At 37.9% G+C, this 14,507-nt stretch overlaps 1 protein-coding gene across 5 annotated transcripts in view; it reads right to left on the bottom strand.

Moving 5' to 3' along the window:
• Positions 1-14,507, bottom strand: part of LOC134537688 (extracellular sulfatase SULF-1 homolog) — a 363,580-nt gene that overhangs the window by 203,404 nt on the left and 145,669 nt on the right. For all 5 annotated transcript variants that reach the window (XM_063378401.1, XM_063378404.1, XM_063378405.1 and 2 more), the window contains exon 3: positions 12,083-12,127. The gene's annotated coding sequence lies outside the window, so the exon portion shown is untranslated. The remainder of the gene's footprint in view (positions 1-12,082; positions 12,128-14,507) is intronic.

Here is a 14,507-nt window from a genome sequence, read left to right as displayed (position 1 = left end):
GGTACTCGTTAGGGCTTATTTCAAGGTTATCAAGCATTAAAAAGTTTAATTTTGTGTAAAACAGTGCATAATGTCGTCTGGAAGTAGTGGTTGACTCATATAACAGAAGGCGTTTAATTCAGTACTCGCCAGAAATGTATAACAGCTTACCTTGGTAACGAGCAAATTCATGTGTTCTCATGTTGCAAATACATTTAAAAGACTAAACTGGGATGCGGAAATTAACGTAGAATTCTTTAAAATTATGCCGCGGGCGACAATACATGCAAACAGTGTTTTCAACTACACTTCTGAACGCGAATCACACTTAAGTTTCCGCACCCGCCGCTAGAATTCGCTGCCGGAGCAGCTACAAATCGAATCAATCAAACCGCAGAACAAAATTTTAAGCTATACTTATAATGAAACGGCTCTGATGAAAGAGAAAAAAAAAGACTTGAAAAATACTAAACCCCGGCTTTGGACATGATGTTAGACAAGGAATTTTACTAAAATAATGCTCATATTATTCAGATTCACTGAACGGTTAATACTATAAAGTTTTCCTTTGTCTAATAACTTTGGTTCACGCAATCTATCACCGATGGCAGCAACGTGATTTTTGAACATTTCCGTTCCTCGACTTCCATAGCATTCACAAAATTCCCCCCCCCCTCCCCCCAACCAAATACCGTATATCTAGAACTAAGATGTCATATATCAAAAACTGAAAACAAAATTTCGGAAGTTGATGTGAATTTCTTGATACAAAGAGAGACTATGGCAAAAAAAAAATTGGTTGTCTGTAAAGTCGGTTTACGGACGATAGTTTAATGTGATAACGTCGTAACAAAACATTGACGAAATCGGCGCAAACGTACAAAGAGCGTACCGGGACACAGCGTAATGGGACAATGAGAGTAAAGGGACACTTTTTCGTGCGTGCAGCCGGCGTACATCGTTGTCACGTCCAAAAAAACTTGGAATACCGCCGTCTACTTTGAATGGAATCATGACGAAGAGGCATCAACTCTAGGCTACTAATATTTCATCAGATTAAAAAAAAAAAAAAGTAAATACGAAGAAGTTAAAAATTTACTCTTGGCATGGCTATGTAGCAAAGGACACTTGGAATGCCCACAGACGGCCAAATCTTAAGACAGAAAGCTGAACAAATAGCGCATAAACTAGGTGTTGAATTTCGAGCTTGGAACTGTCAGATTTTAGATAAGCAACGTGACACAGACTATAGTTCACGTGTAAGTTCAAGGTTTTTCCGCTTCAGAGCTTGCATGATCCATCTTCGATGAGTCGTCAAGTGATGTTTGCCTGTTCAAAGATACGGTATCACTTTTTTTGACGGATGGTTAACAAACTTTCTGACTTTGAAGCTGAACACTGCGTCATGAGAAGAAAAAAAACACAGGTTCATACCACAGCAACAAACAAACTAATCCTATTATCAATAATTAAATTATTAATTTAATAAGAAAATTTTACTGTCAAAGTCTGAATGTTCGTTGTTAAAAAAATGTTGTCAGAAAAAGCGACACTTCATGTTTAAACAGAGTTTGCGTCCATTTTTTATCATTCATTCTTATTATTTTTAGGGAAACTCTTTCACAGACGGTTGGTTGAGTACATCGAGGCTCTAAAAGACTGGGTGTAATCGCGCGCCCATTTTTGGGCAAGAGATGGGACTTCAACTGCCGGACAGAGAAGAAGTTCGCCGCGATAAAATAAACACGTCAATGTCGAATGACCAACAATCAAACTCCACAAACATTTTACGTTCTTTAAGTACGCAGCCTATAGAGCTTCAGCTTTTAACTCTTCAGTCACTATAATACAACAGAAAAAAAATAACACATTGCAAAGTTTTTTTTAAGGTTTGTCATGTATTCAGTTAAATTTTCGCAATCGAAGGTTAGTTCTTTACAGTGACCCTGGGCAGGTAAAGTAAGTGCATTAGAGATTAAATAACAAACGTAGTTAACCAACCAATCCTTATGTTTCAGGACTATGCGTGCCTTTGCACATCCTTTTGTCCATAATTATATGTTTTGTTTTATATGAAAATGTAATTCTGCTGTATTTACGTGCATTTGTAGCCTGTAGGAATTGGCGTGGTAAATCTTTTTGTCAGCACTGTTACAAATAATTCGTAAAATGCACGCAATGATGTCATCATAACGCAAGCGAACCTATATTGTGTACTTTATTAGCAATGAAATTACTTGCCCAAAACACAGATGGCGGCAGCATCGCATGCAGCAGGAGGGTCGCGGTTTCGATCCTTAAAACCTTGGCATGGCCTCAACTTGTGAGTACCGTGTCGGTACCCAGATGCCCCATTGTACGAACGGTGTCCTGCCGCGCGCTTCGTAATCTCGTGAAAGTTTCCCTTACCCACCCGCCTGAGGAACCACGTGATTAACAAACAAATAAAACTTCTGTTGGTTATCTACAACTACATTCCTGACATCTACTAGGACTATTAAAAGGAAGAGAATTATAAAAAATAAAATAAAAATACCCGTCGGAACGAAAATTCCAGACTTCTACCAAACGTTACTGCACCTTGGATGCCGTAAATTTCTCAAACTATTTTACTTTCTTTTTCCTGCTCGCCTGTAATTCTCGGATATTAGTGTCCACGGCCGCGTGGAATGTTGTTTAAAATGACGCTGAGGAAGAAATATTTCTATAGCGCTTGATAATGAGCCACACACAACATGCACAAATTATTCATAAACTCTGGTTTGAAAATGATAATGCATGCCTACTAAGATACGTGATTTCATTTCTCATTATTCTGCATTCATCTTTAGCTTTCTCAATGCAGAACTTATGTCAGCAAACTTTAAACAAACATGACTACAAATAACCGCTAACCCAACACCTGTAATCAAATATATCATACAGTGCAAACAGCACAATAAGCTCCTAAAGGTAAACGAGTTCACGATTCCGTAATTTATGTAAATTAGCTAAGTAACTTAATTTTCAATTACGAAGCCTGGGTAAATTTTCAGAGAAACATTGCACTCATCTCAAATACAATTGAGCAAATCTAAATATATTACATAATTCTCAACCCCGTGATTTTTCTTACAATGACTATGCCTTGAATAAATAGAATCGATCAATATTGTAGGTGGCAGTTGAAACGGATTGGATTAAAACATTCTTTAGCTTGTACGTGGTAAGTGAGCTAAATAATTATGTGCTGGTACAAGATAGACGAGTTACCAACAAAGTACACGTCTCCATTGAAGCCAAAATACTAAAATATCTTTGTAAATAAGAATAGTAAGGCCTTTTGCTAACTGTGTTGCTAGCTTGAGATGGAGGATGGCTTACGGTAAGTATGGACGTGCAAATTGAACACTAACACTATTGATCATAATAAAGTCTTTAAATTATATAGTGCTGCATGTTTACAAAATTCGTACGACGCGACGTACAGATCATAGTTGGTAAACAAGAACGCCAAAAGGTAACTGTGATAAAGATACCGCTTGTATTTAAGTCGCCTCAATTCTTTCTTCAGCCAAGAATAAAGAAGCTTCAGTACCCGTATAACATGAAAATATGATTGTATCTAATTGAGAAAGCCAAAATTAATCGATTCCACGACTAACTGCTCGATTGTTATCGGATTCCGAAGATGCGGGGCGCGGCATGCCACCAAGCGCTGGCTTCACCGCGAAATCCGCTTCGATTGGAGGATCCCGTGGCGTTGACGAGGAGGGGGGGGGGGAAGCGATATGGGCGATTTCCCCCCCCCCTCCCCCCTTTTCCCAAAGACGGCGAACAGTAATTAATTCGGGGTAGCGAGGACCGCAGGAATGACGCCGTGAGCTACCGCATCCATCTAGCATCCCTACTCCCTCACACTAGGAAATTCTCACAAGTCATTACCTCTCGCCACCTCCCGGGGTTTTGGCGAAGTGGGGGGTCAGAGAGAGAGAGAGAGAGAGAGAGAGAGAAGCCACAGGCACGCATGATCGAACCTCGCGTTCTCGGACTATGTGACGGGAGAAGGCGAGAGGGGTATCATGTTCTCTGCCGGTAGACTGTGTGAAGCGGGTGTGATATGCGCCACGTAACTTGTCTCGAAATTCCACACAGTTCTCGGAAGTAGTACTGGTGCAGGGGGTCGGCAGACTCTCGAGGGGTCGTTGCCACAACGCCAATATTTCACAACGCCGAATACCATAACGCCGAATGCCAAATTGACCGCAACGCCGACAACTAGAAAACTGTTGTGTACCACAACGCCGAAAAATGTTGCTGCGTGGAGAGGGGGGGGGGGGGTGCACAGGAGCAAAACGAAAAACAACTGAATGAATTTGTGTGCTAACCTTACCTTACCTAACCTTTGTGGCAGTCCTGCAATGACATTTTTCGGCGTTAATGTATTTCGGCGTTGTGGTACACATCAGTTTTCTAGCTGTCGGCGTTGTAGTCAATTTGGCATTCGGCGTTGTGGTATTTCGGCGTTGTGGTGTGTCTCCACTCTCGAGTGAGGCGAGCCAAACACTAAGTAAACAGATTCTCCAATTTTAAGACCAGATAAATACAAAATACTTTTTTCACAAATTCAACACAACCCTCCCCCCAAAAAACTGGGGGGTTCTTAGGGAGAAAAAAAACACGTAAATGTAAAAGATATGGGTAGTCATTAGTAAGGATCTACTGATAAAACAAGACAACCTAAATTATTAGAATTAATAAATAAATAAAATAAAAACGCACCTAGGTGAGTGCGTTGGTAGGGCGCTAGCGCGCAGGTCCAGGACACGCGCTGTGATTGGCTGTTTGATTTTTGTTCGGCTTTTTTTTTTGTGCTGTGGCAGAGCCGCATGCGTTCCGCGAGCCGCGGTTTGCCGACCCCTGTGCTTACTGGTATCAACTTCCCAAATGTCTCGCAAATCATCAGACGATGCTTGTTTAAGAACAATGATAAACCAGCTTAAGTAATTTACAAAACACTGCTGAAAGAACAACAGTGATGGAAGGAAACTAAGACCACTGGTGCATATTTTTGAAAAACTGTCAAATTCGAGGCAAGTTTCGTGAGACATACCGAATGCCACAACGACACACGTGACAAATTCAGCATGACACCACAAACTTGATGCAAACATGTCTTAACTCTTATTCATTAACGCGCATTCTCATACAATGTATTTAACATATCTACAAATAAACAGACTATGCTATTTCTTTGATTGTTTTTTTACAGCACTATGCATACCACCTCTGCCTCTAACAGCTGTTAAATATTTACATTACTCGGCAATGTAAAGATTACTGTAAAAGTTTTTTAAACCAGCATACTGGTAACATAGTAAATATGTTTCTTTCCCAGTCCCTCTAAATATAAAACTGAACCATCCTGCCAAATATATACTGCAAAGCTTTCTTAGTTCTTAGATTATTATGACAATAAACCACTCCTAATAAATTATGAATTAAATTATTCGAATGTGGGTTTTCTTTTATTTGTCTCAGATAAATGAAGACAGCCTGGCTGGCTGATGAAGAGCTCAGGGAAGGCGTATAGATGGCTTCTCCACTAAGCGAGTAAAGGGAAGTTTCTCTGACATCCAGCTGAGCCCTGCTCTATCAACCCTTAGAGAAGCCCGAGTTGCCTATTGTTTAAAAAATTATAATTTGACATTAAGTTTTCAAATTGTATCTACAGATGATATGATTTAAGTATGGGTACTACAAATATAAATTTCATCGTACATCTGTCTTTGTGCACCAAATTTTATTTTAGTAGTAATTTTTTTTCCCTTTATTATTGAATTTTATTTTAAATGTATTAATTTTTCAATTTGTTTTGGATGATACCTTAGATACCCGCTGCTGCTTTTCACGTTTGTTTTCCTTCTCGTTCTCCTTCTGTATTTATTTATTTTGTTTTTAATATTTATATGGTACCAGTCTATTTTGGATTATGTCTGTTGTCTGCAACTTGGTTAATGAATGAATAAATAAATAAAATATCACGGACTTATTTTACATACAATAAGCAAAACAGAACATATTAAGAAATATATCTACTATTTGCAAAAAAAAAGTCCAGACATTCATCGTTATTTAAATTGCCAAGTCTTTTTTTTTTAATGTGCAGCTCTAATCTGAAGTGATGCGTAAAACAAATAAATGCAAGTAGGTGACAGTATGCTGGATTTTAAAGTTTCATGACTTCTGGCACCTGCTGTAAAAAAGTTCCACTTCAATACAAAATAATGTTTTGTTTTTTTTTTTACAATTTTTTCGATACTAATAATTGAACCTAAAGATGGCAGACACAACCCGAAATGGTGGAATCAGTTTTTTTATAAATGTTTTATTAAAATTAAATCAAGTAAATTTTATTTATAAATTTAAAAAAATTCTTTAATTTTTTTTTATCGAATGATGATTATAATAATAACGACGGATTTTCAAGATAATGACCGAAATTCAAAATGGCGAAATGTGTGTGTGTGTATCAAATAAATTTACTTGCCATCAGAACTGAACAAGTTTATGAAACTCCATCAAACTGAAGTGGTTGCGAGACTTGAACTAAACAGAAACAAGCAAACAAACAAGCACGAGCACGTGAAGCTGATGAAGAGCAATAATCGCGACCGGCGCGCAGAGTTCAAGCACTCCGCCTGCTCGCACGTCTGGCGCCGCGGGGCGCGCGTCTGGGTTCGACGTCCGCTGCTGCAGCGCTTAGATCGACGCGCGGGTAAATTACTGCGCAGCCGGCTCTTCCCCCGTCCAGCTACAGAGAGCTCTGCGCCGTTAGCCACCCGCCCGACAGGTGCCGAACACTCCCCAAGTTCGCCGTTCAATCGTCAACTTCGCTATCGTCAAGGAAGGGGGTGGGGGGTGCGGGAGGGACACCATTTGGCGAGAGTTCATAATACATTTTCGCCATCTCGGAGCACTTTAAAAGTCGCTGACCTAACCAGATGTTAGGAAAGGCTACAGATATAAAAGCAGTAGCCGTCAGACATGAAGCCGTTTTTTTCCCCCCATTTTTATCTCCTGATTATCTAGCCTGCTTTTACTAACGACTGTAGTTAAGCTGTTCGGAAGAAAATTAGATCAAAATATTAGTGGTATTTGTGTGTATATGCCGCCATATTGGTACGTGTAGTACACTGTAATCCCCTTCCTCTTTTGGCTTCACCCCCCCTCGTCCAGAAACGCGCCTTATGCTCCATCTGCATATTTCCCTAATCTTTGGTCCTAACCTCACCCACCTTTCATTTCAGCTACGATCAAGTGGACTTTTTGGAAAAACTACCCTTCCGGTAAATAAAATATAAAAAAAATTTAGAACGAATATTTGCAAGAATTTTATACCTTGAACAACGATTTTACATACTATTTATGTATCTGACTTAACATAGCCTGCAAATAAAAAAAACTGAGATCACAGAAATATGCCAGGTTCATGATTTTTCTTGAATATTTATAATTTGAACCCCCAATTTCTTATTCATTTAAAAATAGTTACAACTGTTAAATTTCCTCAGGTGTGTGTGTCAAAATTGAAAACGGTGTTCGAATATATCATGTATTAAAAAAACAAACTATATGAACATTATTTGTCATTTTACTAAAATCCTCGCTATTCCTATTCCTCTATCTGATGACCCAACCAAAAATGCAAGCGAACTATATCGGAAGAATTTTAAAGGAAAATCCCTTACTAAACAGTAATGTCAAGAATTTGAAAATAATCAATAATAATCTTGTGAGACCGAACCTTGGGTTAAAAAAAAAATAAACGTGATTTTTTTTTTCTTCCGTTGTGCTTTACAATCACGTTAACTTGCAAGCGTCAGCAAACCGCGTAGAGTGATTGATAATAACAGAATCACGAAATAATGAACATCTGCCTTACGCGTCGAGTAAAACGGACCCCTCCCCCCCCCCCCTTCACACAAGCAACTCATCACGCCCATCAAACACACATAATTAATCACGCGGCATTGTTCCGAACGACGATGCGGACTGTGACGTCACACCAGCGACGGCGCCGTAACACGATTGCTGCCCGCGCTGCGATGGGTGGAGGGGGGAAGGGGAGGGGGAGGGTGCTTTGTGCGACACACACATATATACACACACACACACACACTCACAAGCAACCTCCCGCCCGTCACTAATTCATTACCCTTAATGGTCGTGCGGAACTGTTCGGGAGGGCGGGAGTGACTGGGAGGAATTTTGGGGGAAGGAATTGGGGGGGGGGGGGGGGGGTAGTCATTTCGCGTGGCGCGGCCCCTCCATCATGAAGGGCATTAACCTTGTGATTGGCGCGCTCTCGGCTCCCCGTGACGTCAGCAGAGAGCTAGGTGCGCATGCATTGTTCAGGAAGTGAACTACTCTCTCAAAGCGTGCAAATACGTGTTTCAAGTCATTCCTTATTTCATGTGTACTTAAAACACGGCTGAACGTGCACACTTATTAAGTAGCTTAACTTTCTTTCGCAAATATATAATACACATATGTGTGTCTGAATTCGACCGATTATATATATATATATATATATATATATATATATATATATATATATATTCTCTGTCCCTTATTCAATATACGCCTACCAATGGTTAGCTCCCAACTTTGAAGGGGTATAATCTAATAAAGGGCTTTTAGATCATTAATATGTATTTATATTTTCTTTTAAACTCTTTTTATTTTCGTGATGAAACTGCAGCCATATTCAGATTCATGTAAAAAAATGTTAGCTTTAAAGATAATAACGTGCGTTTAAATATATAAAAATACCGAGCAGAAACTTTTTCATTTTTTTTGGGGGGGGGGGGGGGCAGTAGGTATTAATATATTGCCTGTGTTTAACGTTTTTATTTGGAAAAAAAAATTGTTATGTCATTATTTAGTTTCAATTATTAATATATATGACGAGGACAATGTAAAATATTTTATCTTTACATGCATCTACATAGCGATGATACTGAGAATATATCAGTTATTTTCACAACGATAGAATTATATATATGTATGTATGTGTGTATGTACGTTGGTGTGTGTGTGTAGCTGAGGGTGGCAGAATGCTTTGAGAACGAATAACGCAGTTAGTGTGACATATACATACACACACACACACAAATGTCTGTGCATAAATACGTACACACGCACTTTATAGCGGAAACGTAGTTTCGAACTCACTCATTGTAAGAAAACTCATCAAGGAAGTATTTGTACGTTTCGGAAGTATATCCCGAATTTGATTACGTGATTATTATTATTATTATTTTTTTTTAGGTCAACGCAGTCCCAGCTCCTGATGCGTGTCGTCATATGCTATATGTGTTCCCCATTTTACTAAATCTCTAAATTCCTTCCGACGTCACAATGCTCGTCGTCTCTCACCGCGCGGGCCGCTGCGAACGTGGAAGGAGTAGCGATGAGATTATGAGAGGAACAAACACACAAACCCCTCCCCCCACATCCATTTTCTTTTTTATTCTTTCCCTCTTACCACACAGAAGACCGCTCCTCCAGACTTTCTCAGCTGCCCAGCGCACGTTTGTTACAAACGTGGAGCATTCCAGCCGCACTGTAAAAAGATTTTCACCTCAAACTTGGCGGAATAACAGCAGTCACAAATACTATCCAAACACCCCGTAAAAAAATAAGGATATATTTGTACATACATCGGTACCTATTGAGTTTACTAACGTTGAACGTAAATGCTCGGGTCCCACACGTCATTTTGATTTTTTGTTTTCATTTTATCATCAAAACTTTTTTCTTATGGCTATTTCTGACATTACAACACGATACCTCCCTTGCATGTGTTGTTCTGTCGAAAATTTAAACAGATATATTAGGAAATGCAAAAAAGGTCACGCAATTAATAATTACTACAAACAACTGCGCGACTTTTTACACCCATAATATCATGAAGTGTAATAATGAAATATACATTAAATATATTTGTGAGAGAACAACAGATAAACCGAAAGAAAAAACTGGAGAAACTAGACGAAAAAAAAGACCTGTGGCTAAAAATGCTGTTTAGTTAATCGTTCAGTTTATACTTCCGGTCAGGATTCAGGTAAACTGGCAGATAAACCGAGAGTCTATGAGGACTCAAACAGCGACGAGGGAAAACGACCTATTGGAATCGACTTCTGGCAGACATTCCGGTAAACAACAGCAAGAAATGAAATTTGATCGTAGATCGTAGCTCGTTTCACACCTGCCCGATTTGAAAACGCATCATGACAAAGCTGACTCGTGTTTCAACAACTCATTAAAGGAATTGAAAAAGCGAGGATTCGAAATGATTAGATTGGCCGGAGACTAACCAGCACAAACTTGCTAGACCACACCTGCCCCAACGTGTTCGCTTCAGCATGCGGCATTTAAAAATCACTGCATACTAAACCGTAGCAGTAATTTTTTTTCTTTTCATTTAATCTTTTTATAAATATGATCTAGAAACTAGTTGTCAAACTATTTTCTGTGCCACATTCTAAGAGATTTAAATACTTTTTTTTTAGAAATTGTCATAATATATATTTATTTATATATAGACGTGTGTGTCCAGGGCCGGATTTAGGGGTGGGCAACCGGGGCCTCCACAAACGGAGAAACACAATAGAGACTTCGGAAAAAAAATCTTTCGAATTCCGACAAGTAAACACGAGTAAACATCTTTTCCTTTGATATTTTTTTTCGCTGTTTTACCTTTACCTACAGTACTTTGTACATACATGATTATATTATTGTTAAATATTAACAGAAATATTCATTAACACTAAAATTTCATTTCATATAATTCTTGTCTCCGATTATATTTATGTATGTTTTTTAAATACTAAGAGAATCTACTTGATTTCACAATCAATTATTTATTGTAAAACTCGACTGAAAAAAATTGTTCTTTTTATTTGGAAAATAATTTGGGGCCGCTACTCTGTTGCCCCGAGGCCTCCAGACCTCTGAATCCGGCCCTGTGTGTGTCGGTATATTTCACCTTGCAGCCACAACTACCCACCAGAGAGCGCTGGTGTTTGTGTGTGACGGTACCCTTGGGTCTCCCGTCAGGCACTATGGTGATCGCGTGAGGGTAGCTGTGGTGGTGTGGGAGATATGGTAGTTGAAAGGGGTCGACCTCGGGCATCTTTAGTCTTCCGGCTGAAGTGTTCTTCGGAACGTACGGAATCCACTATAATGTTCAGGATTTCTACAGTTTGGCGAGTTTTTGTGGTCCTGCGCCTCCTATCGACCACCAAACATCCGCCATTGAATGTGCTACAAGGAGTGAGAATATACTAGAATGTTTTCGAATGTACTATAATTAACTAGACGGGAATGAAATGCACAGTTAAAAGAAACCCGTCGAAGCAGGGCGTCCTCAGTTGGTTCTGAATATGTATTTATATGGTATATAAAGAAACATCAGTACCTACTTCTTGATCTCATTAAGCAACGCTTCCGTGTATTTCACAGCAAAGTGTCATTAAAAAAACGCTCATTTTTTTTTAGTTGGTCATTAGTGTCCAAATAATAATTGTCAAGTCATAGAAAATATTTACTGTGTGGCCACTGCAGAACCCTAGCTGATCCCTGGTGACATTCTCAGTTTTAAATACACCAGTTTGATGTAATACTTCAGTCCTAAGATGTCTTAAACACAGAGCATCCTGTTTTTGTGTGCATACAGAAATAAGTTTACGTCTGGTTGTGTTTTAAGTTGTAGTCTGTGCGTTTGCGATATATAATTCAGACACTGCCTAAAAAAAAAGAATATAACGACTTAATTTCTATGACCTAAAACACTGAAACTAAACATTTTCATATTTTGAAGCTAAATATCAATAAACGATGTTTTAAATTTGTGTGGTTTTTCCAACGTTTCAGGGCTAACAATTGTGGTGTGTCACGTTAGTTGCATAACCATATCTTACATTATAACGTGTTTAGAAATAATTTGCAGGAAAATTTTACCGCTTTTTAACACTACTTCTTGTAAGCAAAATACTTATTGAACACTATTGTAGCAAGAAATGCATTAACAAATGGTAGGTACATTTCTGATACTTACAAATGCAGGTTAGTTCAATGTATTCCGACGCTATTCTTCTGCAACCTGAAATAAAGGAGAAAAAAAATTAAAAAACCTTATACATAAAATAGAGCACATATTTTCAAAATGCACCCTACAGTTTGTTGTTTCTTTACTAATTACCAAACCCACCGATAAAAACTAAACTTCCCTGAAACAACTTAAATGGTTGTTATCATCTTCATCAGTGGAAAATAGAAAACATAGTTTGGTGAAAAAATCAAGTTTATTTTTTAATCACGATATAATTTAGTGCTAGTGGGCTACATAAACTAAAATTATGCTGTCAAAAAGATTAAAATTGTTTCTGATTTTTTCAAATGATAAACATAATTAAGAATTAATATCTCTGAGAGTATTATTTACTTGTCAGGGCTTGAAAAATATTACTCAAGCAATCTATTAAACCAGTTACCAAACCAATAAATAGAATTTTTTAATACATATATTCCTCCTTCCGAGTTCTTAATCACAAAAAATTATCTCAAGGAAAGTATAAGCCTTTCCGATTTTCCCTTCATTAAGTAGATACTAAACAAAAGAGGAAGATGAAGATAAGAGTAAGGTTAGGTCTTACGTAAGAAAAATTCTCTTTTTAAATTCTAATTTTTTTTCTCAAAGAACAACATTAATGTACAGCATTTAATTACAATTATAGATTCATTTTAGTATATTTGCGCAAAAAAATGTTAAATAACAATTATTAAAAAAATTGTAATTTTGAGTTTATCTCGGACAAAGATTATAAGCTATTTTATATATTAAACCTATACTCAACTCCATAAAGAGTTGAAAAAAATTAAAGTAGAATTTAGTAATAGTCTATTATAAATAAATATAAATTTATTCATATATGCTCGTAGAGAACATATTAAAAGTTATTCACATGCGTATCATCCGAGTCACTGACGCAAAATCATAGGCAAGTTAAAAGCCACGGCGAATTGAGATAACTTGAAAAAAAATCACAGGTTCTAAAAACCGTGTGTGGTAATGCGCTTCTGATTTTACTGAGATAAGCGCATATTTTTAGCTATTTCTGACCACGAAGAAACTGGACTCCGTCGAATCTTCATTGATGGCCCGCGTCTCGAGTTTGATGCTTCTATTTTGAGTAGGGCCCGCCCAAGGCAAGCGCCGCACCGCCGTGGATAACAAACCTGTTCTGCCCCTTCCATTTTGTTAATCTCCATCTCTTTCGATTTCCCCTTGCCGTTAATCAAGTACACTTTATCGGCTATCGTCTGGGAGATGGGCGGCGAACGAGCTTTGCCCGTTATCTGGTCGATCGATTGAGGAGCTACTTTTTTTTTTTTTTCAACTGCCTGTTTCTCAAGGTGCGTTCATGTATACTGTGCCTCACTCTTAGTTTGCAGTGCAGAGTAAATGACATCAATTGTACCATCTCCTTATCTATAATAATAAATAATACATTTTTATTTGGTAATTTTTTAAGACCATAAATAAGTCAATCAGAAAAAAAAACTTCAATGCGAAACACTAATTACTTTTTTTTAGCAGCAAAACTCTGTCGATAACAAGGCATTGCAAAAAAAAAATTCTGTGCCGTTCTCAAAAGAGTAAAAAAATACATGATGTAAATTTGTCGAAAAAAATGTTGAAACCAAAATGGCGTATTGCTAACACGTCTCCTTAAAAATAAAAATAATTAATATTATCAAATTATGCTCTTCAGAAAAAAACTGCAAGATATTGTATTTTCAAAATTCTCATTTCAAATATTTCTTTACAAAATAAAATGTTTTAGATTAATTTAAAAAAAAATCATATTATAAATTTATGTCTAACACAGCTTTGTTTTATGGCGTATATCTGGCAACAGAACACACCGAAGCAAGGACAGCCCTAATGACAGAAATTGTGCATTGGAAAGAGAGAGTCCATTAAATTGCACACCTCAAACTAAGGCTGAGACCCTATATAAACTGTATGATCTGACACCACAAAACAAACCTTCGGATGACTCGTGAAATTTGAGACTTGACTGTAGAAGACCAAAGATATCGTCGTCGTCCCTTCTGGAGCGCTGGGCGTCTCCGGACTTTGCGTGTGAGACGTGGCTTAATTTGATGTAATTTATTTTATAGTTAAATTTTAAATCGTGTTTGTAACTAATCAGCGTCCTGGGTACTTGGCTGGGCTACATGAACAATACATTTTGATCAGACTGTACATCTGTTAGGAACACGGGAACATTCGGCTGTGCTGTGTAGGTGCGCGCGAATTCTTCACGTGATGTCATGGGCGCCGCAAAAATGTTTAATAGGTTAAATTGGATCATTCATACTATATATATATATATAGCGAACTAAGAAAGTACTTGAGAAGACGACTAGCAATATATGTGTGTGTGTTAGTAGTCAAAATTTTCGGAAAAAAATTA

The sequence above is a fragment of the Bacillus rossius genome, chromosome 12 (assembly GCF_032445375.1).
Source record: "Bacillus rossius redtenbacheri isolate Brsri chromosome 12, Brsri_v3, whole genome shotgun sequence".
NCBI lineage: Eukaryota > Metazoa > Arthropoda > Insecta > Phasmatodea > Bacillidae > Bacillus > Bacillus rossius.
The sequence above is the reverse complement of the archived record's forward strand: the minus strand, read 5'-3'. Positions and strand labels throughout refer to the sequence as shown.